Source organism: Rhinolophus sinicus, chromosome 13 (genome assembly GCF_057876585.1).
Source record: "Rhinolophus sinicus isolate RSI-liver-muscle chromosome 13, RSI-T2T, whole genome shotgun sequence".
In the NCBI taxonomy this organism is placed as follows: domain Eukaryota; kingdom Metazoa; phylum Chordata; class Mammalia; order Chiroptera; family Rhinolophidae; genus Rhinolophus; species Rhinolophus sinicus.
The window spans coordinates 16,076,918-16,091,085 of record NC_142513.1 but is presented as its reverse complement, the minus strand read 5'-3'; the positions used below and the strand labels follow the sequence as shown (position 1 = coordinate 16,091,085).

Genomic DNA, 14,168 nt, shown 5'->3' with positions numbered 1-14,168 from the left:
GTAAATTATATAAATGTCTAATCACTATGCCATAAACCTGAAACTAATATAAAATAATATTGAATGTCAACTGTAATTTTTAAAAATTTTTGAAGAAAGAATGCGAAATGATGTTCAACATCAGTAGCCATCAAAGGATGCAAATCAAAATTACAATGAGCTACTACTTCACACCTACTAGGAGGCTATGACCGAAAAGGCAGATAATAACAAGTGTTGGCAAAGATGTGGAGAAATTGGGATCCTTATGTGTTCTGGTGGAAATGCAACGCACTGCAGTCACTTTGGACAGTTTGGCAGTTCCTCAAAATACCATATGACCCAGTAATTACCCTCCTAGGTATATACCAAAGAGAAATGAAGACATATGTCCACACAAAAACTTGTGCACAGATGTTCGTAGCAGCATTATCCATAATAGCCAAAAGCGGAAACAATGTCAATGAAAAGATAAACAACACATGGTATAGTCATGCAATGGGACATTGTTTGGCAACACAAAAGAGTGAAGCACTGATACATGCTTCCACAGAGATGAACTTTGAAAAAAATGCTAAAAAGAAAGAAGCCAAACAAAAAACACCATATATTGTATGATTCCATGTATATGAAATGTTCAGAATAAGCAAATTCATAGACACAGAAAGTAGATTATAGTTGCCTAAGACCAGGGGTGGGGGACAGGGACATGGGAAGAGGGAGTTGTTTGGGGGGTGACGAGATGATCTACAGTTGATTGTAGCAATGGTTGAGCACCTCTGGGAATAACTAAAAAAACCAATGAACTGTATGTTTTAAATGTATGACATGTGTCTCAATAAAGATGTCGAGAGAGAGAGAGAGAGAGAGAGAGAGAGAGAGAGAGAGAGAGAGAGAGAGAGAGAGAGAATGCATGAGCTGGAACCACACGGGAATGAACTGAAACCTCCGTCCATTCTTATTGCGTCTGACCTTGGTGACGAGGAATCCTGCAGAAGCTGAGTGTCTTCATCATGGAGCTAAATACACACGCCTGGCCTAGGAGTCAGAGAAGCTAAAGGAGAACCCAGGGGAGAGTAGAGCAATTCAGGTCCAGATGGTGCTTAATACCAACAAGGTGAGTCAGCAGATCACCAACAATGTGTGTGTGGCACAGAGGCAGCCACTTTTCTTCTGCCCTCCAAATCTCCTAAGAATCTCCCTGTGACTCACCCTAACTGGACACATAAGAGAAGGTACTTCTGGGAAACGTAGTTCAGGCTAGACAAATTGAAACGTTACAAAACCATGAGGGACTCTAGTGTTAAGAGCTTTGAAGGCAGTGGGGCGACATCCCTCAATAGGCAGTGGGGAGCTACTGAAGTGTTAAGAGGAGGGGAGTAACATATTCTAAATCGAGCTTTGGGAAAATAATCTGGCAGCAGAGGGAAAATAGCTTGTAGAGGTAGGAAGTCTAGTTAAGAGGCTATTGCAGTGAAGTGAGACTTAGTGAAACCTGAAAGGAGGTGGGGGTGGGGTGCAGCTGGGAGAAAAAGAGGGACAGAGACAGACAGAGACAGAGACAGAGAGGAGAGGGGTTACCATTAACAGAGGCAGCAATCCAGGAAAAGGAGCAGGGTGGTCTGGGAGAAGGGTGGGAGCTTGGCAGGAATCAGAAGGAAACTCAGCACAAAGCTAGGAGGATGTTAATCTCGTTCTGGAGAATGCGTTTGAGAATGAGAATGAGGCTGATGAGTTTGCAAAGGTGAGAAACCCTGGAGAAACGTCAGGGTCCGTGAGATGCCCTCATGTGCTGGCTGTCCATCCAGAAGACGCAGGGCAGCCACTAGTCAGGAAGACTTAAAGCCGTGTTTCCCTCCGGGGATGCCACGCTGCTGAGGAAATCATCCCTCACTGGGAATTCCTCACCCTGAGTCTCTCCATTTCTCTAGAAATGATATCTTAATTGATTTTTAATTATTTTCATTTCTCAAAGTTAATTACCCTCTGAAGTTACCATCACGGCCGAATCACTGCCTGTCCCTGTGCATGTGTGCATGTGTGTATGTGTGTGTGGTTTACAGGTATACATGCAGTCACACAGCTATGCTCATCTGTGATTGTCCTTCTTTGTCAAAAATAATTGTCACAATCTTGCTATACGTATGTGAATATAGCTGCGAACAACGCTTCAGAATAGAAAAAAAAAAAGGAAAATGTCTTCATGTGTGTGTCTAGGTTAGAATTTCCCGTATTTTCTCGGTTTATGACATACTTGGTGTCTCAGTAATATTTTCATGGCAACCCGAAGCCAAAAGAAACACCTGTTCTCTCTATTAAGTAGCTGGGTCCAAACAACTTAATAAGTGGTTATGTGCAAACAACTTAGCAGCCATTTGAAAACAAATAATTTACAGAAAGGAAGTCTCCAATCACCTCTAATCTCTGCATGATCAATCACCCTATCTTTGTTTCACCTGAGGCATCCCCCTAATTCTCTCCCTATATACTGCTTTTGTCTTCATGACACAACTCAAGGATTACCCTACCCGCCTGTCATGCCCTCCCTGCACTCTGCCGTGAGAATCACTCACGCCTTCCCCTCTGCTCCCAAAGGACTCTGCTCTCGTGCCCCGAGCACAAGTGTCACAGTTATTCACTGGTGGTAGACTGCGTACCTTGCAGTGAGGGAAATGTTTATTCATGGCTCTCTCCTCAGCTCCTAACAGGGTCTGCCACCTTGTAGGTGCTGAATACATGTTTATTCATTGACTGAATGACTGATGTCACCAAAGTCACCAAACAACTTTGAAGTGACAGTGTATGAGAACTTCAGGTGCTAGTCTATGTTTAAATACACAGTCATATGTACATGGGCCAGTCTACATACACACTTGCGTATGTCATATACATACAAAGGCATGTTGACGTGAGCCTCTGCCTACATCCCAGTCATATGTACATGGGCCAGTCTACATACACACTTGCGTATGTCATATACACACAAAGGCATGTTGACGTGAGCCTCTGCCTACAACCCAGCTGCCTGAACATTGCTTCTGGGTCCTCTTCCTGGACAGAACCCAGACAAATTAAATAACATACTCAAGGTCACAACACTGGTATGAGGCAGAATTGGGATTCAAACCCAGACTCCGTGTTCCTAACCGATATGCTCTCCTGCCTCTCATTTCTCCTGGCTGAACATCTTTCTTAGGTGTGTGTATCCGAGCTGGAAGCCGTCTCCAAAAGAAGAGCAGTGAAGTGTTTGCGTTTTGCCCTCATCCTCAATCCTGCTGCCCAATCAGATCCCCATCATCATAAAATGTATGAATAGAATAAAGTCAGCAAACGGGCATGTTGTGCCCTAATCTGTACCAGGCTGGTGTACGGCTCTGAGCAGAGCATGGCCCTTGCCGCGGCTGAGAAGGGAAGACAGAGGAGTCTCAGAATATAAGAGGATCATACACAAGGTATACAAGGAACACGAAATAGGACAGAGCGGTTCCATAGGAGGACACCAGGCTCCCAAAAAGCAGAGTTCCTATCAGACTGCGTTCATTCCAGAATAAGTGGTCAAACTCTGAATGATGCTGGTGCACTCCAGGCAGCACCCCGCCGCCCTGTGACAAAGAAACAGGGAACCCACCCAGCTCTGCAAAGCCTGGAGCAAGCCATTCCCCAACCCCGTGCCTCAGTTTCCTCCCCTGCAGATGCCCCATGGAGCGGGCTGGACTAGATAGACTATCTTTAGCTTCAGAACCTCCATCCATCCTATGTCAGATCCACAGATGTGATAAAACATTCATGATGGTGCTCCGAAAATAAGAGAAAACCATAGAATTTAAAGTTGATGCAGTTATTTTCATTTTTGGCAGGAGAACCTAGAGACCAAAGGGAAGAGGCCCATGGCCACAGAGCCCACAGAAACAGTCTTTTGTCCCGGACCCATCGCTCTTCTTGAGTAGCAGAGCGGGGACACTCAGATTGCTTCCTGGGGCTCACCATACCCCGAATCACCTCTCTGAGGAGCAGTGCTTAATATCCCTGAGCACCTACCCTGTGCCCAGAATTGTGCAAGATTCTGCATGTCTACGATGCTGTATTTCATCTTCTTAATAACACTGTAAAGACAAGGTGATGATCCTTCTTCTACAGATGAGAAAACAGACTCAGAGAAGTGAAGTCACTGGCTTAAGGCCACACAGCTGAGAGTCCAGACCCATGTTATTCTACGTTTAGTGTTCCTTCCATTCTGTATGCCTAGCTGGCTTTGATAGTAGGTAGTAGAGTAGGGGAAGCAAAATAAGAAATGGGTTGATAATAAGAGATGTGTTCTAGAGATTGTATTACCTCAAAGCTTTCACCGCGTATTGGTCCCCTGTTAAAAACACAGCATGTAAACCCTTTGTATGTGTAACTTATTTAAAAAAAAAAAAAAAAGGAACTTACATTATTTCCGTTCCATGCCTGTTTGTTGCTGCCTTGCATTCTCTCAGCTGCTGCCCACAGCTGGGTTTTGTCCTCTTCCTTCTTTCAAATTTGCTCAAAAAAAAAAAAAAAAAAAAAAAAATGCCTTCCACCTCCCAGGATATAAACACTGAGAACGACAGCTCCTGGTTCCTATAAGCGTGGGAGAAGTTATGCCAAGTATCACACTTACATTCCGCTTTGCTAAAGCCAAGCGGTGTGGGTCAATCTGGGTCCTCGGAGAAGTAGGCACCAAGGTGGAATTAGGCATGCAAGAGATTGATGGGGTGACACACCTATGAAAGATAAAAGGGAGAGAGAATGGGAGCGGGCTAGAGAAAACCTTCAGACTGCGGTGAGGGTCTGACACTCATGACGAGAGAGAGGAAGGAAGGAAGATTGGGTGGGAGGAGTCACAGGCTTCAGCTCAGTTCTGAAAAAGTCTTGGTGAGGCTGACAGGGACCCTCAGAGTAACGAGTCCTGCACTGGACAGGAATGGTATGGCTCTACGGCCCCCTCGGTGGTCACAGTTGTTGTGAAGAGCCTAGGGCGAATGCCTCAGAGATCTAACATTTGCAGCCACTGGAATCTGTCAGCCAACTATAAACCTTACAGCAAGTCTTTTCCTGAAGGGAGATCTGAGAGGCATGCTTCCACAGCTGCCATACAGAATTGTCTTCTCCAAAAGCTTTCATGATTCTAGCAGATATATGCACTTTGGGTAGATGACTGACTGTCTGAGAAAATGGTTGCGTTCTTCAGTGTCTATTCCAAGAGGCACTGGAGGTGATTCTGACAGCTGAGTTCAATAAGGCAAGCTAAGATATCTTCTAAGGTACACCTGTGTCTCATTTTGATGCCAGAGAGTTTTAAAGGAAGGAAGGAAGGAAGGAAGGAAGGAAGGAAGGAAGGAGGGAGGGAGGGAGGGAGGGAGGGAGGGAGGGAGGGAGGGAGGGAGGGAGGGAGGGAAGAAAGGAAAGAAGGAAGGAAGGAAGGAAGGAAGGAAGGAAGGAAGGAAGGAAGGAAGAAGGAAGGAAGGAAAAGAAGAAGAGAAAAGAGAAGAGAGCAGGGGAAAGGAGAAAAGAGAAAAGAAAAAGAAAATTTACCAAAGGGCTAGATCTGTGGAGAACCACCATCTGTAACAAAGTTCATATTAAAGATGCTCACTAGTATTGATGGAATGAATGAACCATTTCCATATTCCATGCTTTAATATCTTCCACTCAAGGCCATTCATTCAGCAAGCAGATATGTGTACCTACTATGTGCCAGACATTATACAGAGTCCTGGCAATGCTGAGATTCATTTTCACAGTCCCTGCCCGCGAGAGATGAATAGCAGGAAGACACTCCGAGTAATCAAAAAGACGAGCCAACGCTTACTTTTCTAAGTGCTCTGATAGCAGGATACACAAGGCACTTAGATGATTGCTATGGTTAGCATGTGCCCGTTGCAAGGAACATAAAACCCAACTCATAAGGGCTTAAATAGGATGGTTATTGCTTCCCATAAATGTTCTTATAACAAAGTTGCATTTTCCTCTCTTTTTTGTGTTTGGATAGGATGTCTGCAACTTAAATAAATGTTTCTCTTTACAGAGCCTCCGTACGGATGGACCAGCATCCTGTTGTTTCCTACCAAGCCCACTTGATAGTCTTCTTCCCGAGGTGTAAGAGGCAGCTGATGAACAAAGGGGAGTCCTCGCTTGTGCCCTTCATCCCACCTCAACTAATTCAGCACTTTAGAGTTGGTTATTAACAATGCCCCACTTTCTGGTACCCAAGTTCTCTACCATTTGAGATGCCCTGAATTGTAAATAATAATAATTTAAAAAATTAACTCAAAATGGTTTTTACTAAACAACAGGATATATTGGTGAAGAATGAAGGTCTTGCTGTAGGGAAGTGCTGATTTGGTTCAGCAGCTCACAATGTCATCATGTCCATCTGTCTTCTGTTTGCCATCGTGTCAGCTTCCTCCTGATAACTCATGGTTATCAGACGGCCGCCAACCACTACCAAAGATCTATGCTTCCCTGGACCCCATCAAGGGAGTGGGGAAGGAAATTACTACTAGAGGCTCTCGGAGAAGAATGAGGAAGTACAATTGCAGAAACTCCTAGAAAATATCTCTTCTCTTTTCATTGGTCCACATGGTCCCATGAGCCCCACCCGGAACCAATCACGAAGGCCAGAAAAGGTGGTTTTACTCATTGAAAGAATCCTGAACCACACGCCAGGGGTCAATCTTCTTCCCACTAAGCCCATGGATTTGAATAGGAGAAGTGTTGATCTCTGAATTAAAATGGGGGTTTTTGTTAAAAATGGGTGCTAGGGAGACAGCCACAGCTTCCACGGTGAATTATAACAATGATGACAGCAAGCATTTACTGAACTCTTCTGTGCAGGGGGGCTAAGAGCTAATGATCACGAGTATGGACGTATCTCTGCTCTCATGCTCAACATGACCCCCAAGAAATCCAGCCAAGAAAACCTGAGCCAAGCCCTTCTGCAAGACTCCAGCTGAAACAAAAAGCCAGCCAGACTCAGTTACTGTCCTCCTACCTAGTCCCCCATCTGGGATGGGAGCACCCTTATTTCACTGTTTTGTTTGCTTAAAGCACGAGGCAGACACCATTACTAAATTCAGGCAAGAACCTGAAAGGACCCCACAGGTCTTTTTACTCAACCAGAAATCATTTGTTCTAATGAGCCCCACTCATCACCTCCTGACCTTGGAGCTCAATTAATTTTACACAAGAAACATGCTGAGTGCCTCTGACCCCTGCTGCTGAAGATGTTCCTATTAAAAAGGTTGTCACCTCCCTCAATAAGGACTTAACTGGAAACTGGCTTTAAGGAAACTAGCTATAACCTGGCACTGAGGCAAGAAAGCAGAGTTTTTCTGAAGCAACTGGGGAAGAAATGGAAATCAGATTGCACCTGAGCCAAAGTGGCCTACTAGTTTCAGAACTGTCCTTGTGCCACTAGAGGTTACAAAGAAGCCACAGGGAAACGTGGATCTGCCTGGGATTTCCCCACATCTCTGCCTCCCTTCACTTGGCTGACTCTTCTTCGTCCTTCCGTACTCACCTTGGTTCTCCTGTCTCTTTCTTCAAGAAGTCTTCTTGGCTCTTCCCTCAACCTTACCGATTGTGTAGGTTACCTTTTGATCTTTGTCACATCCTGAACCCCTTTTCTCTCCACCATGCATTCAATCCATGTTATCAAAATGGTATGGTTGCTTGTCTGTGATCCCTACTAGATTGTGGGTGCCTTAAGGGTAGGAAGAGAGTCTAGTTTTCTTTCAACCATATCCTTAACCTCTTAGAACAGTGCCTGGCACAGATTCGAGGCTCAATAATTATTGTAAAAGGAAATCAAAGCAAGAAAAGACCAGGTAGACAGACACCCAGAAGGAAAATGTCTTGATCCTCTTTTCACAATTCCACCAACCTCATCACAGAGTCTTCTTGACTTGGACTTTTCAATCTTGCAAACCTTGAAGTTGATGAGGTATTGTCTCCGCCTGCCTTCTCTGGCCCCAGAATCTGGGGGCTCAAAGGAGTGGCTGGCAGAAGAAACCAGAAAGGGATGTTGCAATATCAAAATTTGACTGGGGAAACCAGATGTTCTACTCTTTGAGGTGTGGAGTGCAGGTGGGGAGCTGCCTGTTGTCCGCCACTGTTAGTGAGTTCTTTATCTCTACCTCTCCCACAGGGTGAGGCATTCAGGGGGAAAAAAAAAAATTTCATGTCAAACTTACTTGGAGAAACACTGGTGCAAACAGAAGTAAGGAAGCTTCTTTGATGGAGAATTTCCTAGAAGTTTCAGATTCTGTGAGAAAGGAGTCTGCGAGTGAGATAGGGGTAAAAGATTCCATTACTTCCCCAAATTAGCAAGCAACTGAATTTTTTTTCCAGGGAGATCCAGTTTGTTTAATTGTCATCCTATAAAATGGTGCTTCTCAAACCATTATGTTGTAGAACAATGGGGTTTTCTGTTCACGTCCAGTCTGCAATGGGCCCATACACGGCCTCACTCTGCCTGACTAGTACTCAGCCTGTGATACATGCCACTCACCACATGGATTTGACAACATCTGTCCTGCGTGTATACCCTGTTCAAGATGAGTCCATTGAACACTTCCATGTTGGGGCAACATCTAAATTCTTACTCTCAATTTCTGTGTTTATCTTATTGCAGACCAGTTAGGAAGAGATCATAGAGTAGTATTGCTATTAAATATTACCTGCGAGATAAAACTCTCTCTCCAAATCTCTCTTACCAAATCAGATGTCAAATAGTATTTCTCAAACTCTCTCTCCCTCCCTCCCTCCCTCCCTCCCTCCCTCCCTCCCTCCCTCCCTCCCTCCCTCTCTCTCTCTCTCTCTCTCTCTCTCTCTCCCCCTGAAAAAAAAAACATATCTGGAGAGTGAGCTGGCAAACCACCACCTCTCCATTTCCCATACTAGAAGCTCCTTTTGTATCACCTAATCCAGTTGCAAGGAGGAAAGAAACTTCCCTTAGCCCATCAATTGGGGAGTGAACAGCAGGACCAGGGCTGGGACTTGCCAAATGGCCAGGGTGACCTGGTCTACTGAGAGTCCAGGGCTCCCCTTTTTCCAGGTTCTGCCTATGGAAGCCCTGAGAAGGGAAGCTGTGAAACAAAAGAGGTTCTGCAAGTAGGACCCTGGAAAGCGGTGCTGTTTGTGTTCTTGTTCCTCAGTGCCCAGCACAGAGTCTGATGCTTAGCAGAGGTTCAGCTAAGAAGCAGCTAGAAGTCAAGAAAGGACTTCTAGGGCCACAGAAATGCTCACAGGTTAACAGAGGGAAGGAGAGAGAAGGAGGTTTCATGCTGACTAAATGATGCAGGACATAGGGAGTTAGTGTTTAATGGGGTAAAGTTCACCTGGTTTTCTTGTTTTATTCAAGAAGGGTAAGAATTCTAATGGAGCGAATTGCTAGCATATCCAGTCATGTGAAGGATGGAAGAAAACTCATCAATATCTCAGTCCTTCCTATTAATTTCCAGGCTTGCAATTAATTGATTTTCCCCCCATTGAATCCCCATAGTCATAAGTAGCTTGTATATAAATATGACAGGTATGCTGGGTGGATAAGAGCATGCCCTGGATATGTAGTGGCATTATTAATGACCTTGTCATCGACAAAATGGCAATTTTTTTTTTTAAATCAAACTTTAAGCTCAATTTGTGCATGTGCCTGAGACCAACTTGCATGCATTCGAAAAGGTGCTGATCCTAAAGACTTGTTTTTCTTTTGTGTTGCAACTTGAGCTTCTTTTGATGTTTGCCTCTTTGGATATTACTTAAATAATTAAAGCAACTGTTTTTTTAAAATCTACTTTACATATAGAAAGTTTGATTGCCATCAATAAACTAGAAAATTATTTAATGATACCTCATTAAATAGAGAGAAGATAGAGATAGATAGATAGATAGATAGATAGATAGATAGATAGATAGATAGATAGATAGATAGACAGATAGGAATACCATGCTATCCAGATGGACACAAAGCCCCATTGTGATTCTCTGCAGCTTCCAGATACAGACTTCCCACTAACTTCAAAGGGAATTGAAGAGGAAGAAAGCACCATGCCTTGGGGATGCACCCCATGCTCTTGCTACCTGGTGAGAAGCAAGTTGCAATGTCTGTGTGGTTTATTCCTACTGAAGGACCTGAGGAAAAGTTCATCTGCCTTCGTAGGCAGCCCCCAGAGCCAGTTTTGTCAGTACAGAAGGAGCATGCCTATAACCACAGACCACTTTTGAGTCTCAGCTCTATGATTTAGCAGCTGTGGAGCCCTGGGCAAGTCACCAAACCTCTCTGGGCCTCTGTTTCCTTATTTATAAGATAGATATTTAAGAGATGAAACTGGGTACTGCATACATCCCTTCTCATCACCCAGAATGAACCCAGGGAACTCCACCTTAACCTTTATGATTGGGGGAGGGAGTTCTCTACCCTTTCAGGTAGGAGTCGTCTTTATTCTCACTATCTGTTCTTGGGTCCTGCTTCCTGTGACTAGTGAACCAGACACTCTTGCCAAAGTCCTCTCTCCACATGGAACCCTGGGCAGTCCTGTTAGGTTATGCTATCCTAAATGAGAGCATTAAATTCCCATTTCTTATGCATTTATTCAACAATGAGTTATCAAGGGTCGATGCAATGCCAGGCACAGTTCTAGGCTCTAAAGGAATATATGAAAGGGAAAACAAAAGACGCCATTTCTACCCTCATGGGAGAGGCAGACATTAACTAAATAAATAATATTGCAAGTGTGTTAATGTGCTATGGAGAAGATGTATGCGGTGCTATTAAAGGAAACAATATGGGAAACTGACCTGGTCCACAATATCAAGGAAGGCAGTGATCCCTGAGCTTCGCCCTAAAAGATGAGGAATCTTAATGAAATGAAGTGAAGGCAAGGGTGGAGGTGAGAGGTTATTCCAGGTAGAGGAAATACATATGCAAAGGCCTAAGGCAAGAGGTGATATGATGTGTGCCACTGAACCCCTCAGGAAATGTGGAGGAGACTCATGACACAAGCAGGCATCATCCATATTATGTAAGACTCTGCAGGACCTCTGAAGGAGTTTGGTCTTCTGCCCAATAGCAATGAGAAGCCACTGAAGTGACGTAAGTGGTTAGAAGATGACATGCTCAAATTTGCACTTTCAGGAAACTGTTATTGGGTCTTTTGCTAACTGGACATCAACGATCTGTACAGATATACTTCCAAAACCAACTTCTCAGCGGGCTCTGAAATAGGGAAGCAGGAAGAAGCATGAGTCAGGGGCTCGCTGTAATTGGATGTCTCTACTCTTTGCTCCTCTGTTGGTGATAACTTGAGTGCACCATGATTTCATCACTTTCTTTATCTTGGCTTCTGGTGCCAAGGAGCTTTCAGCATATCTAGCTTCTCTCTGCCTCAAGGGTAAAAAGAAAAATCACCATCCTTGATACCAGTATCTTCTCCTGGGAAAGGAACCAAAATTACTCTTTCAGTCTCATTAAAGGTCAAACTCATTGATGAGTTAAACCCTATTAAAAACTGTTTTCATTTTAATGTAAAGCGTATTCTCCCTTGTATTTATTAGCAAAAAAGAAAAAAGAAAAAAAAAAAACCAACATACTAATAACTAAACCATAAGGTCCATAAAAGAGACCTGTTGGCATCATTCTATTTCCAACCTGCTACACAGTAGTTGCTCAATAAATATTTGTTATATAAATGAATCTTAAAATATTTTTACAAGAAAAAATAAAATGGAAAAAAAATTCATCATCCTATCATTCTAAAAGAACTTCCCATTTTATAGAATGTTTTTGTTTTTATGTTTATAGACATGTATTTTGAATTAACATTTTTAGCGTGTAATCATAGTGCATATATGATATAGACATCGTTTCCAATATGTTCTTGTCATAAATATGTGAGGAAACCTCTTAATTAGCCACTTAGATCTTTCTGGTGTGCATGCTGATGGACACAAAATAATGCATAGCAATATCAAAATAGTCAGGAATGAATATGATTAATGCTATAACCCCACAACCTAAACTGGGACATTTTTCTCCACATAGAGACAAAGAAAATGCAACAGACTTTTAAGGGAAGAAGAAACTGAGTTTTAGAAATCACCAAATGAAAGTTTAGGTTTTGATATTATTTACAGTGTGGATCACCATTTCTCAGGCAGAAAAAGATAGGCCTCTAAAGATCAAATATATTTGTCTAAGATCACAGATCTAGGAATCTTCTGATCTCCTGGCCAACTTATAGGAGCCTCTCTCACTGATATCAATAAGCAGAAATGATCTAAAGAAACCAGTAACTTTATTTAATATGCATACAGACTGTAATAATGGACCAGAAATGTCATTTTTTATGTTGTCCATAATGAAGTACGCAGGTTGAGACACCGCTTTCTCTATCAGAAGCTATTTCTATGAGGTTTCTAGCATTCCCTCATTTTACATGTGAGGAGACTGAGGCTCAGAAAGTTTAACTCATTTGCCCAATGTCATGTAACTAAAACGAAGCAGAGCCAAAATTCAGACTTAGTCTAATTCCCAAGCCTGTGTGCTTTGTCCTAACCACCCCCTCCCAACTGTGTCCTTAGACTCTTCTAGATTTACTTTTTAAATCTGATTTGATTTTCTGTGTCTTAAAGACTCAGGGGGAAATAATCCAAAATAGAAGTGTGGGAGAAGAAAGCAAGATGGCAGCTCCTGAGCTATACCAAACAATGCAGGAAGAGAGACAAGAGCTTTAGGCTGTATTATTTAAAGGCCCAAAGCCATATACCCTAAAACCACAAACACCACATTTTAGCATTCTTTCCCTTAACGTCTGGAAGACAAATGTGTAAGTCAGGAAAATGTTAGTGGGAGAACACGCTCTGATTTGGGTTATGAAAATGTGGGTGCTGCAAACCCAAATACAATGAGTCAAGTTCACCTCCACCTAAGATTCTTGTCTTAATCAGTCTGGGCTGATATAACAAATTACCATAGACTACGTGGCTGAAACAACAAACATGTATTTCTTATAGTTCTGGAGGCTGGAAATCCAAGGTCAGGGTGCCTGCATGGTGGGGTTCTTGGTGTGTGCCCCCTTTCTGGTTTACAGATGGTCATCTTTTTGCTGTGTCTTCACATGGCGAAAAGAGAACGAGGTATCTCTTCAACCTCTTTTTAGAAGGGTACGGATGTCGTTCATGAGGGCTCCATGCTTATGACCTAAATGACCTTTAAAGACCCAACTTCCAAATACCGTCCCATGGAGATTAAAGTTTCAACATTCTGATTTTTGAGGGGACACAAGCATTTAGTCCATTGCAATCGTCTTTTATGCCCTGGCATCAACTCCCATGTGACCTTAAGACTAGCATTTGAAAGTCTTGTTCTGTTCATTTGTGTATTTTCAGATCCATGGTCTCCTGAAGAGATGGGCACTCTTGGCCTACACAATATTTTTCAACTTAATATCTCCTCTACTGTTTCTACTCCTTCCCAGAAAGAAAGGGTTCAGACCTTAGACCTTTGTTTCCCAAAGACATGGAACCTGAAATACATACTACTGAAGCATCATGATTATTGAGAGCAGATGTTAGCATGTAGCCTTCAGGAGGTAACACAGGTTTGAAACCATCACTGTACCATCAGCAAAACTGCCAAGTTCAAAGGGTCAGGGAGATACAAACCAGGTAGGGACTCCCCACGGGTTGAACTGCCCTAGAAATGTGTTGGCCTTCCCTTCCAACAACTGCAGCCCTCCCCAGTCCTTTAAAAATGGCCCTTCATCTTCTCCAAGTAAATGGTGTGAGTTTCTCCGAGTAAACAGAAACTCACCCTCAATACATTTGACAGTTCAGGGAAGGTTGTTAAGATTAATTCGTTCACCCTGAAGACAATTCTCCCACCCTCAGAAGCATACAGTTGGCCTCGTGGTTTGTAAGGAAGGTGAGCTCAGTTTCAGAGTCTAATGATGATGAAAGCACAAGCAAGGAGGATGTGTGGTTGACGAGAGAGGTGTGGGGAACGACAGCTTATTTCGCCGTCAAAGGACGTGCACTGGGACCTCCATGGTCAGGATCAGAATTCAAACAGAGCCAAAGACTGCATTTCATATATTGAAACTGAGTCTTTGAAATTGAGTCAAAGACCCGATTTCATATATCTTTGTAGCTCCAGGGGTTTGAATACC

At 43.2% G+C, this 14,168-nt stretch overlaps 1 long non-coding RNA gene across 9 annotated transcripts in view; it reads right to left on the bottom strand.

The window, feature by feature from the left end:
• Window positions 1-14,168, bottom strand: part of LOC109456686 (uncharacterized) — a 97,389-nt gene that overhangs the window by 61,764 nt on the left and 21,457 nt on the right. For 7 of the 9 annotated variants that reach the window (XR_016018172.1, XR_012491189.2, XR_016018176.1 and 4 more), the window contains one exon: window positions 4,411-4,724. This is a non-coding gene — a long non-coding RNA (uncharacterized LOC109456686). The remainder of the gene's footprint in view (window positions 1-4,410; window positions 4,725-14,168) is intronic. The other 2 variants (XR_016018174.1, XR_016018179.1) reach the window with 1 other exon arrangement.